Source organism: Tasmannia lanceolata, unplaced genomic scaffold (assembly GCF_043159265.1).
Source record: "Tasmannia lanceolata isolate RefF3 unplaced genomic scaffold, GAP_Taslan_0.1 ptg000006l, whole genome shotgun sequence".
In the NCBI taxonomy this organism is placed as follows: domain Eukaryota; kingdom Viridiplantae; phylum Streptophyta; class Magnoliopsida; order Canellales; family Winteraceae; genus Tasmannia; species Tasmannia lanceolata.
The window spans coordinates 38,035,630-38,054,499 of NW_027518683.1; the positions used below are offsets into that span (position 1 = coordinate 38,035,630).

General features: G+C 40.7%; 1 long non-coding RNA gene across 2 annotated transcripts; it reads right to left on the reverse strand.

Moving 5' to 3' along the window:
• Positions 1 to 3,368: 3,368 nt before the first annotated feature.
• On the reverse strand, positions 3,369 to 9,323 carry LOC143880275 (uncharacterized). 2 transcript variants are annotated; one of them, XR_013251620.1, is made up of 2 exons: positions 8,750 to 9,323; positions 3,369 to 5,145 (listed from the first exon to the last, which is right to left on the reverse strand). It is a non-coding gene; the product is annotated as an uncharacterized LOC143880275 (long non-coding RNA). The 2 variants fall into 2 exon arrangements; XR_013251619.1 differs by having other exon boundaries at positions 3,369 to 5,205.
• Positions 9,324 to 18,870: the final 9,547 nt, after the last annotated feature.

Here is an 18,870-nt window from a genome sequence, read left to right on the forward strand (position 1 = left end):
CTTTGGTAGAGACGACGTAGTCATCGAATACCAAAGTCAAAATGACAGAACCATTTTGCGTAGCTTTAATCGACAAAGGACCCCCTAAACACAATGCAACCTAATATAATGCAAGACCTTAGATGAAATCCTAGAATTGGAATGCAATAAAACAAACCTGCTGCGGTGCCGCTGGCAACGAGAGAAATGGGATACCATTTTCAAATGGATTTTCGGAGGGAAAGGAATATCGCTTTTGAACAGCTTCAGAGGAAATGAGACGTCATTTTCAAATGGTCTCAGAGAGAATAATGGATGACTTTTGAAAGATTCTTAATGAAAACGCAGCATCATTTTTGAATGGGCTTGGGTAAGATGAAATACCATATTTATACGGATTCCAAGGAAATGAGACATCATAGTTGTATGATGTTCAAAGGGTATAAGAGACCATAGTTGTATGGACTCGAAGAGAATGAAATACCGTATTTGTACGGATTCCAAGGAAATGAGACATCATAGTTGTATGATGTTTAAAGGGGATAAGAGACCATAGTTGTATGGACTCGAAGAGAATGAAATATCGTATTTGTACGGATTCCAAGGGAATGAGACATCATAGTTGTATGATGTTCAAAGGGGATAAGAGACCATAGTTGTACGGACTCGAAGATAATGAAATACCGTATTTGTACGGATTCCAAGGAAATGAGACATCATAATTGTATGATGTTCAAAGGGGATAAGAGACCATAGTCGTATGGACTCGGAGAGAATTAAATACCGTATTTGTACGGATTCCAAGGGAATGAGACATCATAGTTGTATGATGTTCAAAGGGGATAAGAGACCATAGTCGTATGGACTCGGAGAGAATGAAATACCGTATTTGTACGGATTCCAAGGGAATGAGACATCATAGTTGTATGATGTTCAAAGGGGATAAGAGACCATAGTTGTATGGACTCGAAGAGAATGAAATACCGTATTTGTACGGATTCCAAGGGAATGAGACATCATAGTTGTATGATGTTCAAAGGGGATAAGAGACCATAGTTGTACGGACTCGAAGATAATGAAATACCGTATTTGTACGGATTCCAAGGGAATGAGACATCATAGTTGTATGATGTTCAAAGGGGATAAGAGACCATAGTTGTACGGACTCGAAGATAATGAAATACCGTATTTGTACGGATTCAAGGAAATGAGACATCATAGATGTATGATGTTCAAAGAGGATAAGAGACCATAGTTGTATGGACTCGAAGAAAAGAGGCACCGTTCTCAAACGGGCTCGAAGAGGATAGAAAACCATTCACAAATGGACTCGAGAAAAGAGGCACCGTTCACAAACGGGCTCAAGGAGAAGACAAGACCATTCACAAATGGACTCGAGAAATGAGGCACCGTTCATAAACGGGCTCAAGGAGGACGATACCATTCACAAATGGATTCGAGAAAAGAGGCACCATTCACAAACGGGCTCAAGGATAAGACAAGACCATTCACAAATGGACTCGAGAAATGAGGCACCATTCACAAACGGGCTCAAGGAGAAGACGAGACCATTCACAAATGGACTCGAGAAATGAGGCACCGTTCACAAACGGGCTCAAGGAGAAGACAAGACCATTCACAAATGGACTCGAGAAATGAGGCACCGTTCACAAACGGGCTCAAAGAGGACACGAGACCATTCACAAATGGACTCAGAAAATGAGGCACCGTTCACAAACGGGCTCAAGGAGAAGATGAGACCATTCACAAATGGACTCAGAGAATGAGACACCGTTCACAAACGGGTTCAAGGAGAAGACGAGACCATTCACAAATGGACTCAAAAAAATGAGGCACCGTTCACAAACGGGCTCAAGGAGAAGACGAGACCATTCACAAATGGACTCGAGAAATGAGGCACCATTCACAAACGGGCTCAAGGAGGACATGAGACCATTCACAAATAGACTCAGAAAATGAGGCACCGTTCACAAACGGGCTCAAGGAGAAGACGAGAACATTCCCAAATGGCCTCGAGAAAAGAGGCACCGTTCACAAACGGGCTCGAAGAATTTAGAGGTTTTCATGAATTTGAATTTGACGTAGAATTGGATTTGATGAATTTTGGATTTTTTTTTTTTTTTTTGAACTCAATGAAATCGGGGACATTATAGATCGTGCCCAGTAAAGATATTGGAAACCAAGACTTTGACGAATGATGAGACGACCAACCTTATGAACGAAGAACCATTAGTAACAAGGATGGATTAGGAACACTTTTATGAAACTTCAACAAGATTTTTCTCAATGAGACTGTTGGTCTTGTCTTCTGGGGATTTTGATAACTGAAACCTTGAACAAGACATTTGAGATTGGTAATTTAGAACAATGGCTCTCTCGGATATAATCATGGAAAAGTGGGATTTGCCTCTTGACAGGTGTTTAGATAAACATTTCTTGACCAGGATAGTATTTAACAAACTGGAAGGAGATTCCGAATTTTAATGGTTCGTCTTTCTGAGAAATTGGCTCAACCACCATTGCATCTGGGGCTCTTCCAAGCTTAAGGTGCCTTCCTGGGGTATGATCTTTTTACGGAAGCTGGGCTTTCTGATGTTTCTACTTCTGAACTCTTCTGAGTTGATCTTCTTTGAAATGTAGCTGTTTGACTAGATTCTTGAACCCTTTCAGGTATAATTGCAGGGAGCTGCCTAGGTCGGGCCTCCTTCACCAAGACAGTTACATCATTTGGACATAGGAACGACGATTGACTCTTTCTAAAGAGAAAACTTAGATGAAAGGCACTACTCAAAGGATTGAGCAGCTCTGAAGGAGTGAACTTAGAATGACGAAGATTGACTAACGACACTGACAGACATAGTAATGCTTTTGACTTAGTTAACGTTTTATTTGGTAAGTCTATCATTTCGAGGAATGCTTCTTTTTTCTTTCTTTTTTTCTTTCTTTTTTTGAAATCGTAAACATTAGACTTCTTCCTTGAAACAGTAATGCCTCAAGAATTTAATTACGACTCCTAAGATTGCTTAGCTTCAATGCCCCCAGTTTTGAGGATATCACTTGAATTTGCTTGAACTTCAGTTGATCTTCAGTCATGATACCGGCTGTAGCCTTCTTATACTGATTCTCTTACCATGACCAAGTCACCTCTTCAGGGTTTTTGACTTGGCGGACCGTGCTAGCCTTAACTTTTGCCTGAACCACCTTTCTAGGTTTTCGATCCAGCAGGCTATCCCCTTAGCTTTTGCCTAAGCCGCCCTTTCGGGTTTTCAACTTAGCAGGGGAATGATCTTAAATTTTGCCTAGACCGCCCTTTCAGGTTTTCAGTCTAGCAGATCTTCAAACTCCGTTCTTTTTCTTATTCATCATCATTTTTTTTTTTCATTTTTTTTTTATTGTGTCTCGAGACCTAGATCATTAGTTCTGAACACCGGAAGGACTTCATAGGTAGGATAGGGCTTTTCAAAGAATGGCTTAAGGTTCAACAAAATTTTCGACCAAACCTGTGAACAGGTTGCCTACATATCCCAAGGTAGGAATCAGGTCGTGTGTAGTTCAGGGCGAATGCCCCTAGTTTGAAGATAAATTGTTTGAAGGTTAATTGATTTTTCTTTTTTTTTCTTTCATTCTAGAATGATTGACTTCTCCTCTTTTGGAACTTGTCCCTTTTTTTTCGGGAACGATTGAATTTCTTTTTTTTTTTGGAACTTGTCCCTTTTTTTTTTTTTTTTTTTGGGAACGATTGAATTTCTTTTCTTTTGGAACTTGTCCCTTTTTTTTCGGGAACGATTGTATTTCTTTTTTTTTGAATCGACCGAACTCGGTTCAACCGAGTTGCCTACGTACCCCAGTGTAGGGATCAGGTCTCGCGTAGTTAGGGGCGAATGCCCCGAGTTTGATGGGTTTTCAATAAAATTTCATTCAGGCTCAAAGGGTTTGCAAACCGGTATTCTTTTGACGTTGGGTTCTGATTTTGGGATTTATTCGGCCAAAGGAGGCCTTCTGATGTTCAAATTGGGAATCGATCCAGGTTACTAGAGTCCCTCTGGTACTGATTATTTATTTATTATTATTTTTCTCTTTTGTTTTTTTTTTTCGCGGAGTTTGACGGCATTTCCAGGTAAGAGATAATGGATCTTCTTCTTTCAAGATTCTAATACGTGCTTTTGACTTTCATAGAGCGAAACTTGTTCTTTGACATCCTCCATCTATGGATTCGTACTCTCTATATCTGATGATCACTTTTCATTGTTTGCTCTTGAACTTTTCATCTTGAATTTGTTGGCTTTATGTTATGAATTTGAGAACCAAGGTCATTGATTGGAAATATGAAAGTTGCTTCCACTCTATGCCCCTTGTATAGCATATATCTTCTCACTTTCTTCATTTTCTTTGAGCTTTCCATCTATGTCTTGCCCCTGGTATCGGTTGTAGCTTTTCTAGACAATCTTCTTATTCTTGAAATAATTTTATCAATTCTTCACACTCTTTAGAGGGTAATGTATTTTCAATCGGCATTCACTGAATCAAAGTTTCAGTGCCAGTGTTTATCATTTCAATTTCATCTTTGAAAGGTTGGGATTGGCGCTCCTCCTCTCGTTCAAGTAATTGTTGTGACTCAAGTGGAGTTTCGTCAATTTTGTCCTCATTTGAGGAGGGAGTCTTATTTTAAGATCAGAAGCACACTTAAGAACAGACACAAGTGAACTTTTTGGAACTGACTGAAATTTTATTTAAAGAAAAGCTATTACATCAGACGACCTATCCTGAACATGCTCAGGATTCACAACTCTAAATAAGAAAGGGAAACAGAAGATAACTTGCCTGGACTAGGCATTGACCTTTAACTGTAAGACCGGACTCAACAATTATACTGACCATGATGACTGACTCAACATAAAATAGTAAGTGACTAAAACTTTAACTGCTGCAACTGTTTGGCGTTGAAGGCTCGGCGAAGGCTGGTTCGTTCTGAACATCATCATGGCTGATACTTTCAATTTTGGACAATGATGACTGATTCGCATAGGGGAATGCGCCTAGCTCAAGGATTCTGAGAGTGAACTCTGAAGGACTTAGTAAAATAATCTTGAAAAAGGTAGCCCCTAGAGGAGGAAGAGACCAAGGATACAAGCAAGATTGGATCATCTGGACCAGGCATGATCAGATCATGAGATTGCATAATCAAAAAATTGTGAGATTCTGCTCCTGCCAGTTAGGGGATGGCATGAAGATACGATCGAATTGTATGACAGAAGAATGAAAGACGCACGATCAAGAGATTAGATGAGATAGCATAAGATTGCTTTCGACGGATAGATCATGAATGACTAATCCTATGAGATCTTTGGAAATGATGGGATTTATATCCTAACCCCAAAGGGAAATTTTTTTTTTTTTTTTTTTTTTTTTTCACATTTTATCAGTGTTACCTGAAGGCATCAACCATAATCCTAATCTATCGGAGTGGAGAGAGAATCTCGACTCATGACTTTGTTCGTGTATCTAAGGACCGATCGTGACCATTGGAAGATGGACCACGGCCTAATCTAGACACCAATGGGTAGGATATCCTAAACTAGGCTCACACACGTGATGTACATGTGTTCGTATACTACATGCATGTGTGGGTTAATCTAGGGGTAAGGCCAAGAGTTCCCTTAGCGCGAATCCCTGTTCGATATACTGTACCAGTGTCCGGCGTATCAGTACGTGAACAAGAGATCCGTTTACGTACCATAAAGGTACTAGGCTAAGGGTGGAATGCTTCTCTAGCACAGAGGCACCAGGTGATGAAATCCCAGTCAACCATGCTAGATAACACTCCGGGTTCCTAAAATAGGACGTGTGTGCACGTGAGATGCAAGAGTTTAGATGCAAGTGATGTAAGTGTGTGCAATAAGTTCGCGCAATCTATGATGCCTTCAGGTTTTGTTAGATTAAGTTCGAGTAAAATGTGATGAGAAAATAAAACAAGACAAACTAATCCAACAAGTATAGAGTTTTTATGAGCCAGTTAAATTAAATTCAAATGAATTATCTTTTGAAATTTTGATGAAGTTAGGTGATCCCCAGCAGAGTCGCCAGACTGTGGTACCCTGATCCCGCGAGAGGGGTGTGGGGCGCGAGCCGCCGCTCTCTCTCTCTTGGTCTCTCGTATCCACGCGATTGGCGTGTGCATTTTATTATTGATTTGAATTAATCTTTCCTGTGAACTTGGGATCACTAAGGCAATCCGAATTCCACACGAAAGAGACTGACAGAGTCGCCACCTAGATGTGGGATCTAGGACCCGTAATTAACCAGAAATCTAGACTCGCTACCTGGTTACGAGAATGGAAGGTATGGGGAGTTATCCACCACATGCACCATTCTTGCCCGATAATCGGTCTTCGATTCCAAAAGCTAACTCTTTTAAATTTATTTTAAATGGCTCATTCAACTCTATGTTAATGTGCGAACTAAGTGACATGCATCCTATGATCTAATTTCAATGTGAATCCTAAATGTGTATCTTGATTTATTAATTTGTCTGGATTCAATCTAAGTGAAAGTTCTCCTAAAATTCTAATTTCATGGAAAGTCCTAAGTGATTTGATTAAGCATTTACAAGAAAATTAATATACAAAACACCACAATTTGTTTGTGGTGCCGACTCGCGGGTGGTATGCCATCAGACATCCAAGCTGCCTACGTACCCAAGCCTCACTGGGATCAGAGTCGACGTAGTTCGGTGCACCTAAGCTAAGCTACTTATGCCTAACTCAACTAGGACACCGACCTAGACGGGATTGACTGTTTCAACAGTTTTAGGAGAAGTTATTTAATTCAAGTTGAGGATTTTATTATCTTAAGATTTCATCTAAGATGCTATATGATTCTCATCTAAATGCAAATGGTCCCTTAGACTAATGCAGGTTTTCCTACATCCTAGTTTACTAGGCTTGTCCTAGGGAAAGATTGGGTGACTAGTGTAACTAGACCTATGGCACGGTTGCTATACATAGCAAACGTCCGTGATGAGGCTGGACTCCTAACTCTAGGACTCCCTAAAACCTAAGACTCCCTAAAACTTAGGACACGACACGACACCGGTGTTCCTAAATTGGGCTCTAAGGGTCCTTACGACGGAAACCGTAATCCAACGGTTCCGAGAGACACGAGGTGAATCGATTTCAGTTCTTGAGGTTAGTGAAAAAAGGGATGGAAGAGATGATGAAATAGTGTGAGGGAATGAGAAAGATAGAGAAAGGTGCGACTGAACTTGGGAGTGCCAAATTGCCTACGTACCCCGCGATGGGGATCAAGCCACACGTAGTTCCGCTGGCGAGGTTGCTTGGATTTTGGAAAACAGAATTGGTATTTGGATCAGGAATCGGGTTTGTATTTGAGCATTGGACTTGAGATTCAGAAACATTGATTTAGCAATGGGATTTTGGAATTGGGAATTTGCATCAAAGAATTGAGCATATAGGAATCATCAAGGGTTTGAATTTTGGGAATTCAAAATGGGCGGGCTTATGAGATTCGGCCAAATGGATTCAGACATGCGACTCAGATTGTGTTGGAATATGACTTGGTTAGGCAAAAGGGAGGAAGTTCTATTAGGTGTAAAAGGGTATTAGTAGAATAGGGGAATGACTCGGTTGTGACATGGAAGGCCGCAACTTGGTCGAATGCGACTCGGTTGCATTGGGATGGGTTGATTAAGGAATTGGATTGAGTCAACTAAGGGGAGAGTCCAATCAGTTAAAAAGGTTGAGCATACTCGACTAGAGAGTTGGGTCAACTCGACTAGGGAGGTTGGCTAGAGTTGACTCAGTTGAGCTGGGTTGGGATCCCACTTGGTTGGATTGTATTGGGGCGATTTGTCTTAAGCTGCAGGTGGCCTGGCTGGGTTAGATTTAATGTAACCAGATTTATGGATAAATGGTGTGCCTCAGTGAGTGGACAAAGGTATGGCTTGGGTTGATGTGTGGCTATGGTTATAGGGTTTAAGGCTTATGGGTATGGGGTTTAGTGAGTTGGGTCTAAGTTAGGAGCAAACCCGAGACTAGCCATGGTCTAACCAGGAGGAAGCAGGGTACAAACCAGGGTGCGGACCAGGGTGCACCAGGGTGCGAACCAGCAGGGAACCAGGGTGCGAACCAGCAGGGGAACCAGGGTGCAACCAGCAGGGAACCTGGGTGCAACCAGCAGCGAACCTGGGTGCAACCAGGGTCTAACCAGAGTGCGAACCAGCAGGGAACCAGGGTGCGAACCAGTATCGAACCTGGGTGCAACCAGCAACGAACCTGGGTGCAACCAGGGTCTAACCAGAGGCTAACCAGGGGGAACCAGGGTGTGAACCAGGGTACGAACCAGAGTATAACCAGGGGCTGGCCAGGGTGCGAACCAGGGTGCGAATTAGTAGGGAACCAGAGTGCGAACCAGCAGGGAACCAGGGTGCGAACCAGCAGGGAACCAGGGTGCAACCAGTATCGAACCTGGGTGCAACCAGCAGCGAACCTGGGTGCAACCAGGAGCTAACCAGAGGCTAACCAGGGGGAACCAGGGTGTGAACCATTAGGGAAAAATAAAAATGAAGACCAGATGGGTTAAGAGAAGAGGGAAACATGTATAACTTCAAAGTCTACCATCAAGAAGAATATGAGTAAAGATTGATCCTAGATGCTTCCTAACATGGTTTTTCTTTTAAAGTAAAAGATATGCATGAAAACAGACCCTACATAGAATTGAAATAAATGCCTACCTCTTTGAAAACCCACTTTGTGTTTGATTTTTCTTTGATGTTAATTCCTTGAAGATGATTCCTTGCTTGATAATGACCGCTTTTGATATATATCACCCAACGTATAAAATCACCCGATCCGGCAAGGATGGCCGAACCCTTGAAGAGATGAGGGAGAGGGATGAATTTTCTAAGAGAGGGGTTCTTTTTCTTCTTCTCTTTGGATGGTGGGATGAGAGGGTATTTATAGGAGAATGGGATAGGAGGTTAGGTGAGGTTAGGTGAGGTTAGGTAAGGTTAGGTGAGGTTAGGTAAGGTTAGGTGAGGTTAGGTAAGGTTAGGTGAGGTTAGGTGAGGTTTGGGTGGTTAGGATGAGAGGAGAGGTTAGGTGAGGTTAGGTGAGGTTTGGATGGTTAGGATGAGAGGAGAGGTTAGGTGGTTTTGGATGGTGAGACCCAGGTCAAGATCTGTCATTGATCTAACGATTTACGGAAATCGGGTCTCGGAATGGAATCAGGGTCCGGGCTATGAAGTGACCCTAGCTTATTTTGTCCCGATTGATGATCCGTAAAGTCAGATCAAGATATTAATGACCTAAAACATATAAATCAATGATTAAGGGGGTTCTCACATGGATTTAACACACTAAATTCACTAATCAGGGTATTTTTCAATTTTTCGGATCTAATCATCTCACCAGGTACATCTCTTTATCATTTTGTTTTTTTCAAAAAATTTGAGGATGGATCAATATATTAGATTATTGTTGGTTAAAGTAAAGCAAAATGTGGGTGTCTACACACATGTTCTTGAGAATCAAGTTTTCCCTATGGCAGATCAGACGTCCCCTGTCCCTTCCCCTTCATCAGCCCCTTCCATTGACCTTGTTGTTGTTCATAGTCCGCTTCCCACTACAGTTGCACAAACCACGACTAATACCCACTTGATGATTACTTGGTCTAAAGATGGGACTCGAAATGCTAAAGTTCTTTTGTCAACGCATTATCCCATGGCCCACGTCGCAGAATTCGACTCCCTCACAGTATCTACATGTTTCTCACAGGCTTCTAAACTTCCTGCTTGGCGTGCGGCTATGGTAGAAGAGTTTAATGCTCTTACAAAAGTGGTACCTGGGAGATCCTACCACACCCATCTTGTTAAAACGTTGTGAGTTGTAAATGGGTGTTTCGAATCAAGCAACGTGCTGAGGGAACCATTGGTCGTTTCAAGGCTCAACTAGTTGCAGAAGGATTTACGCAAGTCTTGATTATGGGGAGACATTTAGCCCTGTAGTGAAACCCACCACTATTCGGCTGATTTTATCACTTTCTCTGACCTATGGGTGGTTTCTGTTGGGTATATAATATAACCCATGTATGTTCTAATATAAGCCCAATAGGTAATGGACCAGGTGTAGTGGGCCCATTTGGGCTGGAGCCCATTAACTTCTTATAACCCTAGTGTATCTCTATATATAGGGGCTGGAGGCAACAAACTAGGTATTCCAAACTAGATACCTTGGGTGTAATGCTTTAAGCATCCTTGCTTAAACCCTAATTCTCCTAACAACCTTAAAGCATTAGAAAACCCTAATACGTTTTTTTTGGGGCGTGGGATTCTTCTCCATTACGTTAAATTTGGGCGTGATATCCTTCGATCTCAATTGAAGAGCAGCCACCAACAAAGACTGCTACTCTCTTTCTCCTATTCCACAGAAATCAATTTAGGGCTTGGCCTCAAAATTCGTTTGTGGTTTTGGGTTTCTTATCCCACAGATTTTGTTTGGGCCTGTAGGGTTTGAGAAACCCTAGTTCTTTGAAACCTTAGTTGGTTGAATTGATTGAAACCCTAGTTGTTTGAGAATTGTGTTTGTTATCCCCCTTAAACCGAAAACCCTCTTCTATTAACACCTGCAAATCCTTGTGAAGCAGAACACTATGGTGGGTTTCTCTTAGCTAACTCTATGAAGCAGACTTGGGCGTGTGGATATTCCCACATAGAAACTCCTTTTTGGGTGTGGGTTTTTCTTCACACATAGAAGTAGTTTGTCTCTCTCCTACCTTGCTATTCACACGGCAGTCCAACCCAAACCAAAGCCGATTTGGGTTTCTACTGATAGTGAATGGGTTTCCTCAGAAATCGTTTATAATAGCAGACCTTGTTTTCACTTTGAACGGCTGAGTGAAATTCCTGTTGTGAGAGACTTGTCTTGGATATAATCCCTGTTGGCCATAGATTTTATCTTGTAGAACAATTGTCGAAACTCTCTTGGCCATAAGCACAAATATCGAAACCCTCTTGGAGTTTCAGTTGTTGGTGTCAAGATCGCTTTTGAATATTTTTTGCTTAGTCGAACCGAGCTTTGTGGCATTGGTGGATCCGAGTGTAACTCTTGGTCGAGTACTTTTACCTTTGCCGGATTATTACTTTTTGGGGACAAAACCCATATCATATTCTTGGAGCTCGGCTTGGTTTCGATTCTTGGTGCTCGGTCTTGAACTTGGGTTCTTGGATTCGATTTCTTGGATTGGGTTCTCGCGATTCGCCAATCAGGTGCAATCTTTTCACTTTTTATTTCATATAAATAATTCAATAGAAAAGAGTTCTCTTCCGTTTGAGATGGTCAAACTTCAATCATTTGGAGGATCTGAGTTTACCTCATGGAAGCGAAAGACTCAATTCAGTCTAAAATACATGAACTGTTTTTACACTGTTTTGAGTACCTTTGCTGAGACGGATGAAGAAGTTGATGAATCTCAATGGCTTAGAGATGAGGATTTCTGCAAAGACTACTTGTTGAATTGTCTTTCAGATCGTCTTGCAGAAACCTATAGTAAATTTAACACTGCTAAAGCAATATGGGACAACTTAGATGCTCAATTCAAGAAGGAAGAAGAATTGTCCAAGACCCATCTTGTGGACAAATTCATGGATTTCAAGTTTCAAGAAAACAAGGAAATCACTCCTCAAGTAACTGACCTAGAGAATTTGAGATCTAAGTTGAATAATGAAAAAATAGCTGTCTGTGATTCATTTCTTGTGGGTGCTATTATATACAAGTTACCATCTGCATGGCACTCTTTCAAAACCGAGATGTATCGGAAAAAGGTGCAAGTGGGACTGGATGATCTCAAACGATTCATTCGAATCGAAGATGAGAATCGAGCTAGGAATAACTTGGAGATGGTTAGACAGCAACAATCTGCTGCTAACTGTGGGAAATGGGGTCACTTTGCTGCAGAGTGTAAACAACCTAAGAAGGCTAAATCTGACACACCACAAAAGGAAGCTCATATGATGGTGGGCAGTGCTGCGCCTAAGAATTTTATTGCCATGTTAGGCAATGGTAAGGCCAGTACTTCTTCATACTAGTGGTTAGATACAGGAGCCACCTGCCATGTTTGCAACTCGAAGAAACTACTTACGGATGCTGTTGGCGTGAAAGAGACCGTTACAGTGGGTAGTGGAGCTGAGGCAAAAGTGACTCACACTGGAACTGCGAACCTGGTCCTTTCTTCAGGTAAAATACTAACTTTAAAAAATGTTAAAGTAGTTCCTACTATTCAAAAGAATTTAATTTCTATTAGTCTCTTGGACAATGCTGGTATGTGTTCATCCTTTTTGGGTGGTAGAGTAACTTTAACTGTTAACTCTTATTATTTTGGCTGTGCTTTCTTAATCGATGGTATGTATAGACTGAGTTTAGCAAATGAAACCGTTAGTCAGGTTAGTTCCACTTTGATTGATCCTAAGTTGTTACACACTAGATTGGGACATGTAAACAATAGGAAAATTGTCAAACTTGCTAAAACTTATAATATACCTTTAGATACATCGATTAGATTTGACAAATGTGAAGTGTGTGCCCAAACCAAGATCACTAGAAAACCTTTTCGTTCGGTTTCTAGGAGCACACAACTTCTTGAATTAATACATTCTGACCTCTGTGACTTTAAAAGTTTCACTACTAGAGGTGGTCGGAAGTATTTAATCACTTTTATAGACGATTTTTCTCGATATTGTCATATTTATCTCCTAAAATCGAAAGATGAAGCTTTTGATAAATTTAAAATTTTTAAGAATCGTGTTGAAAATCAATTGAACTTGAAAATTAAGCGATTTAGGAGTGATGGAGGAGGAGAATACACTTTGACAGAGTTCAAGGAATTCTGTGCCTCTCAGGGCATAATACTTGAAACTACTGCTCCTTACTCACCTCAATCTAATGGCATAGCTGAACGTAAGAACCGGACGTTAACTGAAATGTTAAACTCTATGTTATTGACAGCTGGCATGCCTACTAGCTATTGGGGAGAAGCAGCTTTAACTGCAAATCACATCCTGAATAGAGTATCACACTCTAAGTTGCCTTCTACTCCTTATGAGTTATGGCATAAATATCCTTGTAGATATGACACTCTTAAGACTTGGGGCTGTATTGCTTATGTGAGAATACAAGACCCTAGAAGACCTAAGGTAGGACCTCGAACAAACACTTGTGTTTATCTAGGTGGTGCAGAAGATAGTGCTGTTGATCGGTTTTTGGATCTATCTACCAATTTGGTTATAGAATCTAGAGATGCAGTATTCTTTGAGAATAAATTTCTTAGAGATCATGGTTTGAACCTACCTGGCGATACTGAGATGGTTACAGAATCGCATGTAGAGTTTGAACAGAATACTTCTGACACCTGTCCTACACTGATTTCTACATCAGAACCTTTAAGAGTTTCTACAAGAGAAAGAGTACCCAAGAACTTTAGTGAGGACTTTGTGACCTACCATGTAGAGACTGATCCATCAACCTATAAGGAAGCGATGAGATCTAGGGACTCTTTGTTGTGGGCAGAAGCCATTGATGATGAAATGAGCTCTCTGTTACAAAATCAAACTTGGCAGCTAGTCGATTTGCCAAAAGAGGCTAAGACTGTAGGCTGTAAGTGGATTTTGAAGAAGAAACTTAATCCTGACGGATCCATAGCTCGGTATAAAGCACGTTTAGTAGCTAAGGGCTATACTCAAGTCAGTGGGATAGACTACTTTGATGTTTACTCACCGGTCTGTCATTTGGCAACGATAAGAATTCTTCTTGCTTTGTCTTCTATTGGGAAGTATGTTGTGCATCAAATGGATGTAAAAACGACTTTCCTTAATGGAGACCTCACAGAGGAAATCTACATGAACCAACCTGAAGGGTTTGTCGTGGAAGGTTTTGAGAACAAAGTTTGTAAGTTACACAAATCTTTGTATGGTCTTAAACAAGCACCTAAATTGTGGCATCAAAAATTTGACAAGGTAGTAAAGAGCTTTGGTTTTCAGACCAGTTACTCAGATAAATGCCTTTACTATCGTTCTGTGTCGAATAAGGTTGCGATTATTTGCTAGTATGTAGACGATATGTTGATTCTTGGTTCCGATCTCTCTGTAGTGAGTGACGTGAAAACCACTTTGGCTCAAGAATTCGACATGAAAGATCTTGGTGTGGTTGACATCATTCTTGGTATGAAAGTAAGTTTTGAAAGGCAAGGGATTACTCTTAGCCAAGCCCATTATATTGAAAAACTACTTTCTACATGGGGATACAGTAAGTGTAAACCGATTGAGACACCATTTGATTATACCAAGAAACTGATCTCTAATGAAGGAGACAGTGTGAATCAGTTAGATTATTCTAAACTGATTGGTAGTCTCATGTATGCTATGAGTTGCACTAGGCCAGACATAGCCTTTACAGTTGGCATGCTGAGTCGTTTCACTAGTCATCCTGGCCATGAGCACTGGGATGCCCTTATGAGGCTGATGAGATACTTTAAGGGTACTCAAGGATATGCTCTATGTTATAATGGCCATCCTCCTATCCTGGAAGGGTATATGCATCATGGGGCTCAGAATTAGGAGACAGTAAATCTACCAGTGGTTATGTTTTTACACTGGGTGGAGCCGCTGTTGCATGGAAGTCAAAGAGACAGACTTGTATTGCTCTGTCATCTATGGAATCGGAACTTTATGCTTTAGCTTCTACAGGAGATGAAGCAGAGTGGAAAAGAGATCTGATCCTGGACATTCCATTGACTCATTTAAAAATTAACTCTTTAAGTTTGTTCTCTGATAATCAAGCTACAATTACGATTGTGAAAAACTCACTCTTTAATGGTAAGAGGAAACATGTCAAGCTGAAACATGTCACGCTGAATTATCTTCTAGAACAAGGTATTATCACTTTGGTTGATGTGAGATCGAAGGATAATATGGCCGATGCTCTTACGAAGGGACTGAACAAAGATCGAATATTCAAAACTACGGGAGAGATGGGGTTAAAGACTGTGTAGACGTGTCTTAACCTACATTACTGAACAAAGATCGAATATTCAAAACTGCGGGAGAGATGGGTTAAAGACTGTGCAGATGTGTCTTAACCTACATTCATATTATTTTGAATTTTTCGAATCTCCCTATCTTGGCCAAGATAAGCACTTGATATGTTTCAATGATGTTTACAGTTATCCTTATGTCATTCCACATTTGATGACATGTTCTTCTTGGGAAAGGTTGTTTCATTCCAAACTTGATGATACAGCTTAACTCAATTTGGATATGATGCCTGTAACATTCCAAATGGAAACATGGAATGGTTCTTTGTAAAGAAACTACTTAGGTTTTGTTCTTGATTGAAACTTGACATTGATGCTTATTGACATTGATATTTATTTTTCAGCCATTATGAAATTGTACTAAGTTCTTCTGGTAGAACTAAATACTTTTAGTAAAATACACAAATGATTGGATTCATTTTTTAATGAAATTCATATTTGATAATTTACAGGAATTGGTGAAAATGGAGGAGATTGCCTCAATTTGGATCTTGATGAGGATGACTTACTTGATGAGTGAATCCTTATAGTGCAGTGGGAACTATTATTTTCTTTTCCGTTGATTAAATAGTTCACCTACATATGAAACTGCTTATGTTTGAGTTTAGATTATTTCTAAAACTCTTGGTTATGTTTTAAAGTATTTTGTTTTCAGTTGGATTACAAATCTTTATTGATATGGTGATATGGATAATTCAATAATTTTGTTTGGACATCACATTATCTATCTATTAGATTGTGCTATATGTAGAACATAGGAGGAGATTGTTGAGTATATAATATAACCCATGTATGTTCTAATATAAGCCCAATAGGTAATGGACCAGGTGTAGTGGGCCCATTTGGGCTGGAGCCCATTAACCTCTTATAACCCTAGTGTATCTCTATATATAGGGGCTGGAGGCAACAAACTAGGTATTCCAAACTAGATACCTTGGGTGTAATGCTTTAAGCATCCTTGCTTAAACCCTAATTCTCCTAACAGTTTCTTCGGCAGCTCGATGTGTATAATGCATTCTTCCATGGGAACCTTTCTAAAGAGGTCTATATGTCTCAACCACTTGGATTTGTGGACCCACCTGTACCTTTGCACGTGTGCCGTCTACGAAAGGCAATATATGGTCTCAAACATGACTTGGAGCTTGGTATACTCGGCTAAGCTCCTACTTATTCGATATCGGCTTCATTGCCTCCCAATCTGACTCATTTTTATTCATTATTAAGAGGCATTGCTCTCGATCTGACTCATCTTTATTCATTTTTAAGTGGCCTAGTATCAGTATTCTTTTACTAGTCTATGTTGATGGTATTAATATAACTGGAAATGATACGTCTTTGTCACTTGTCTTATGGATAGCGTAGCACGAGAGTTTGCTATTAAGTACTTGGTTCATCCATGTTTCTCTATAGGTATCGAATTACAAGCAACTTCTGATGTTATTGCTTTCTCAAAGAAAATTGTTGACACCCCATTTTTCAAGTCAGACTAATGATTGGTTAACGCGATGATGACTCCAATGATGATCCTCAAAGTTTCAAGTTCTTCAATGAATTGGCCACTTACCCCTTTATAGGCGCGGAAAGCAGGAAGATTCCCAGCGGACCGTGTGAACTGAAAATACATTTCTTTGCAACTGTAAACCTGTCAGAACCAGATTGCAAACCAAGCCCTCAGCTAGCTAGCTAATCTGAGATCTCTGAGATCAAACCTGGAAATTGGAGAGTACCTGAAATATTCCCAGTTTACACCTTTTGACCCAACTTACGATTGTAACCCATTGGGATAACCGTAAGCCATTAATGGGATATGATCATAAGTTTTAGCATAATCATAATAGAACAGAAAGATTTGTTCCACATTGGAAACGGCGCAAATCTTCTTTGTTTTCTGCGTCCTTAAATAGGTAGGTGGACTGGACATTCAAGAAGGACAACTTTGGAACTTCCAAGGCACAATTGTGGGCCTCCCTATGCCCATTTTAGTGTTTTAGGAGCTTTGGGGAGTTTTTGGACGTCGAAACCCTACCGGAATCCTGCCGGAGCCTTGAGGATTCGGAGCGGTACCCTCATTCGCAGAGGATTAGGGGATTTCCCAATCCCTAGGTAACTTTAACTTATTTATTTAGTTTTTCTTTCATTTCATTTCCTTCGTATTAGTAGAGTAATCAGCCTAGATTAGTGTAAATTAGGGGAAGCAATGGGGCTTAGGTCTCTCTAGACCCTACGCTCCATGGCAGCTCCCCAATTTCCATTCTTCTAACATAATGTAGTGTCCTTCCTCTTTGCATTCCCCCTGACATCCCGGTCATTTATGTGGTCCATTGGGATTAGGGTTGAACCCTCCATGCTCCTTGGGTTTGCAAGGATGGTAGGACTATATTTCCGTACTTTTCATTGTGTTTTTCTAGTAAAGATTAGGTCATCAGCTCTATTCAATGGCTTTGATGACCTAAATTCTATGTTTGTTTCTAAACCCTCTTTGAGGGGATAGTCATAACCAAGCATCCCCATTTCGGGAGTCAGCCTTGGAAATACCATTGGGTTCTCTGATATCCATGGGATACCCAATGGTGGTGTTGGTTTGAATAAAAACGAATCTGATATTCCTCGGATATCTGTTATTGTTTTTAACCCAGACTTACAATTGTAAGTTTCTTGTATAATCGTATCGTAAGTCTTAATGACGTAAGATTAAACCAGAATAGTTACAATCGTAAGCTTGAGATGGGTGATTTCTAGTTTCCAAGAGCTTTCCAGTTCTAATTCCAGCACTATGTTTCTCTTAATTTAGCCTAATTGAACCTCGAGACCAGGTTTCCTCAGGCATGAGAGGTGCCTAACCCCTTCCTCCCATGTAACCATGCCCTTACCCAGCCTTTGGTGGGTAGACCTAGCCTAAATGAAGTCATCATGGGTCTTTGGCCTTAACCTAGGTGGCAACTCCTGTCAATCCCCATCAAACTCTCAGTTTGTGTGGGGTAGATAAGTGTAATTCATGCATCGATTCCAACGGATTGGGATGGTGTTGCCACGGACCTAGGTGGCAATTCCTGTCAATCCCACCGACCCCAAAATAGACCCCCAACCATCGAGTTGTTGCCACGGACATGTGGAGATTCACCCCTCCATACAAATACATGGCCGACTTAATACGTTGAACAAATATGGATGGTGTAAAACCGTGCAGCATCGCGATGGCTTCCTCTTTGTCCCTTTCACGTTTTTCGGGAAATGCCCTCTCCTATGTTACAAAATACAGAAGTACGGTTAGTGCCTTACAATATTTATCTCTTACTAGACCTGATATTTGGTTTGCCTTAAACAAAATATGCCAATTCCTTCACCATCCGACTACTGAGCATTAGGCAGCCGTCAGGCATATTCTACGTTATCTAAAGGGTACGATTACATATGGACTTTTACCCTGTTGCTCTCCATCACTTACCGTTAGTGCCTTTCTGAAGCCGATTGGGCCGGCTGCCCCGATGAAAGGAAATCTAAAAGCGGATATTGTGTATTCAATGGTCCTAATCTCATATCTTGGAGCTCCCGCAAACAACCTACCGTTATTCTCTCTAGTACCGAAAGTGAATACAAAGGACTTGCTAATGCTGCCGCCAAAGTTATGTGGCTACACTCACTTAGGGGCGATGCTAGAAATTTTGCACAAGGGGGCAAAAATTATAGTAATTTTTTATCTATCTTAAAATTAAGATAGAAAAAATTTCTATCTAAAATTTTGCACAAGGGGGCAAAAATTATAGTAAATTT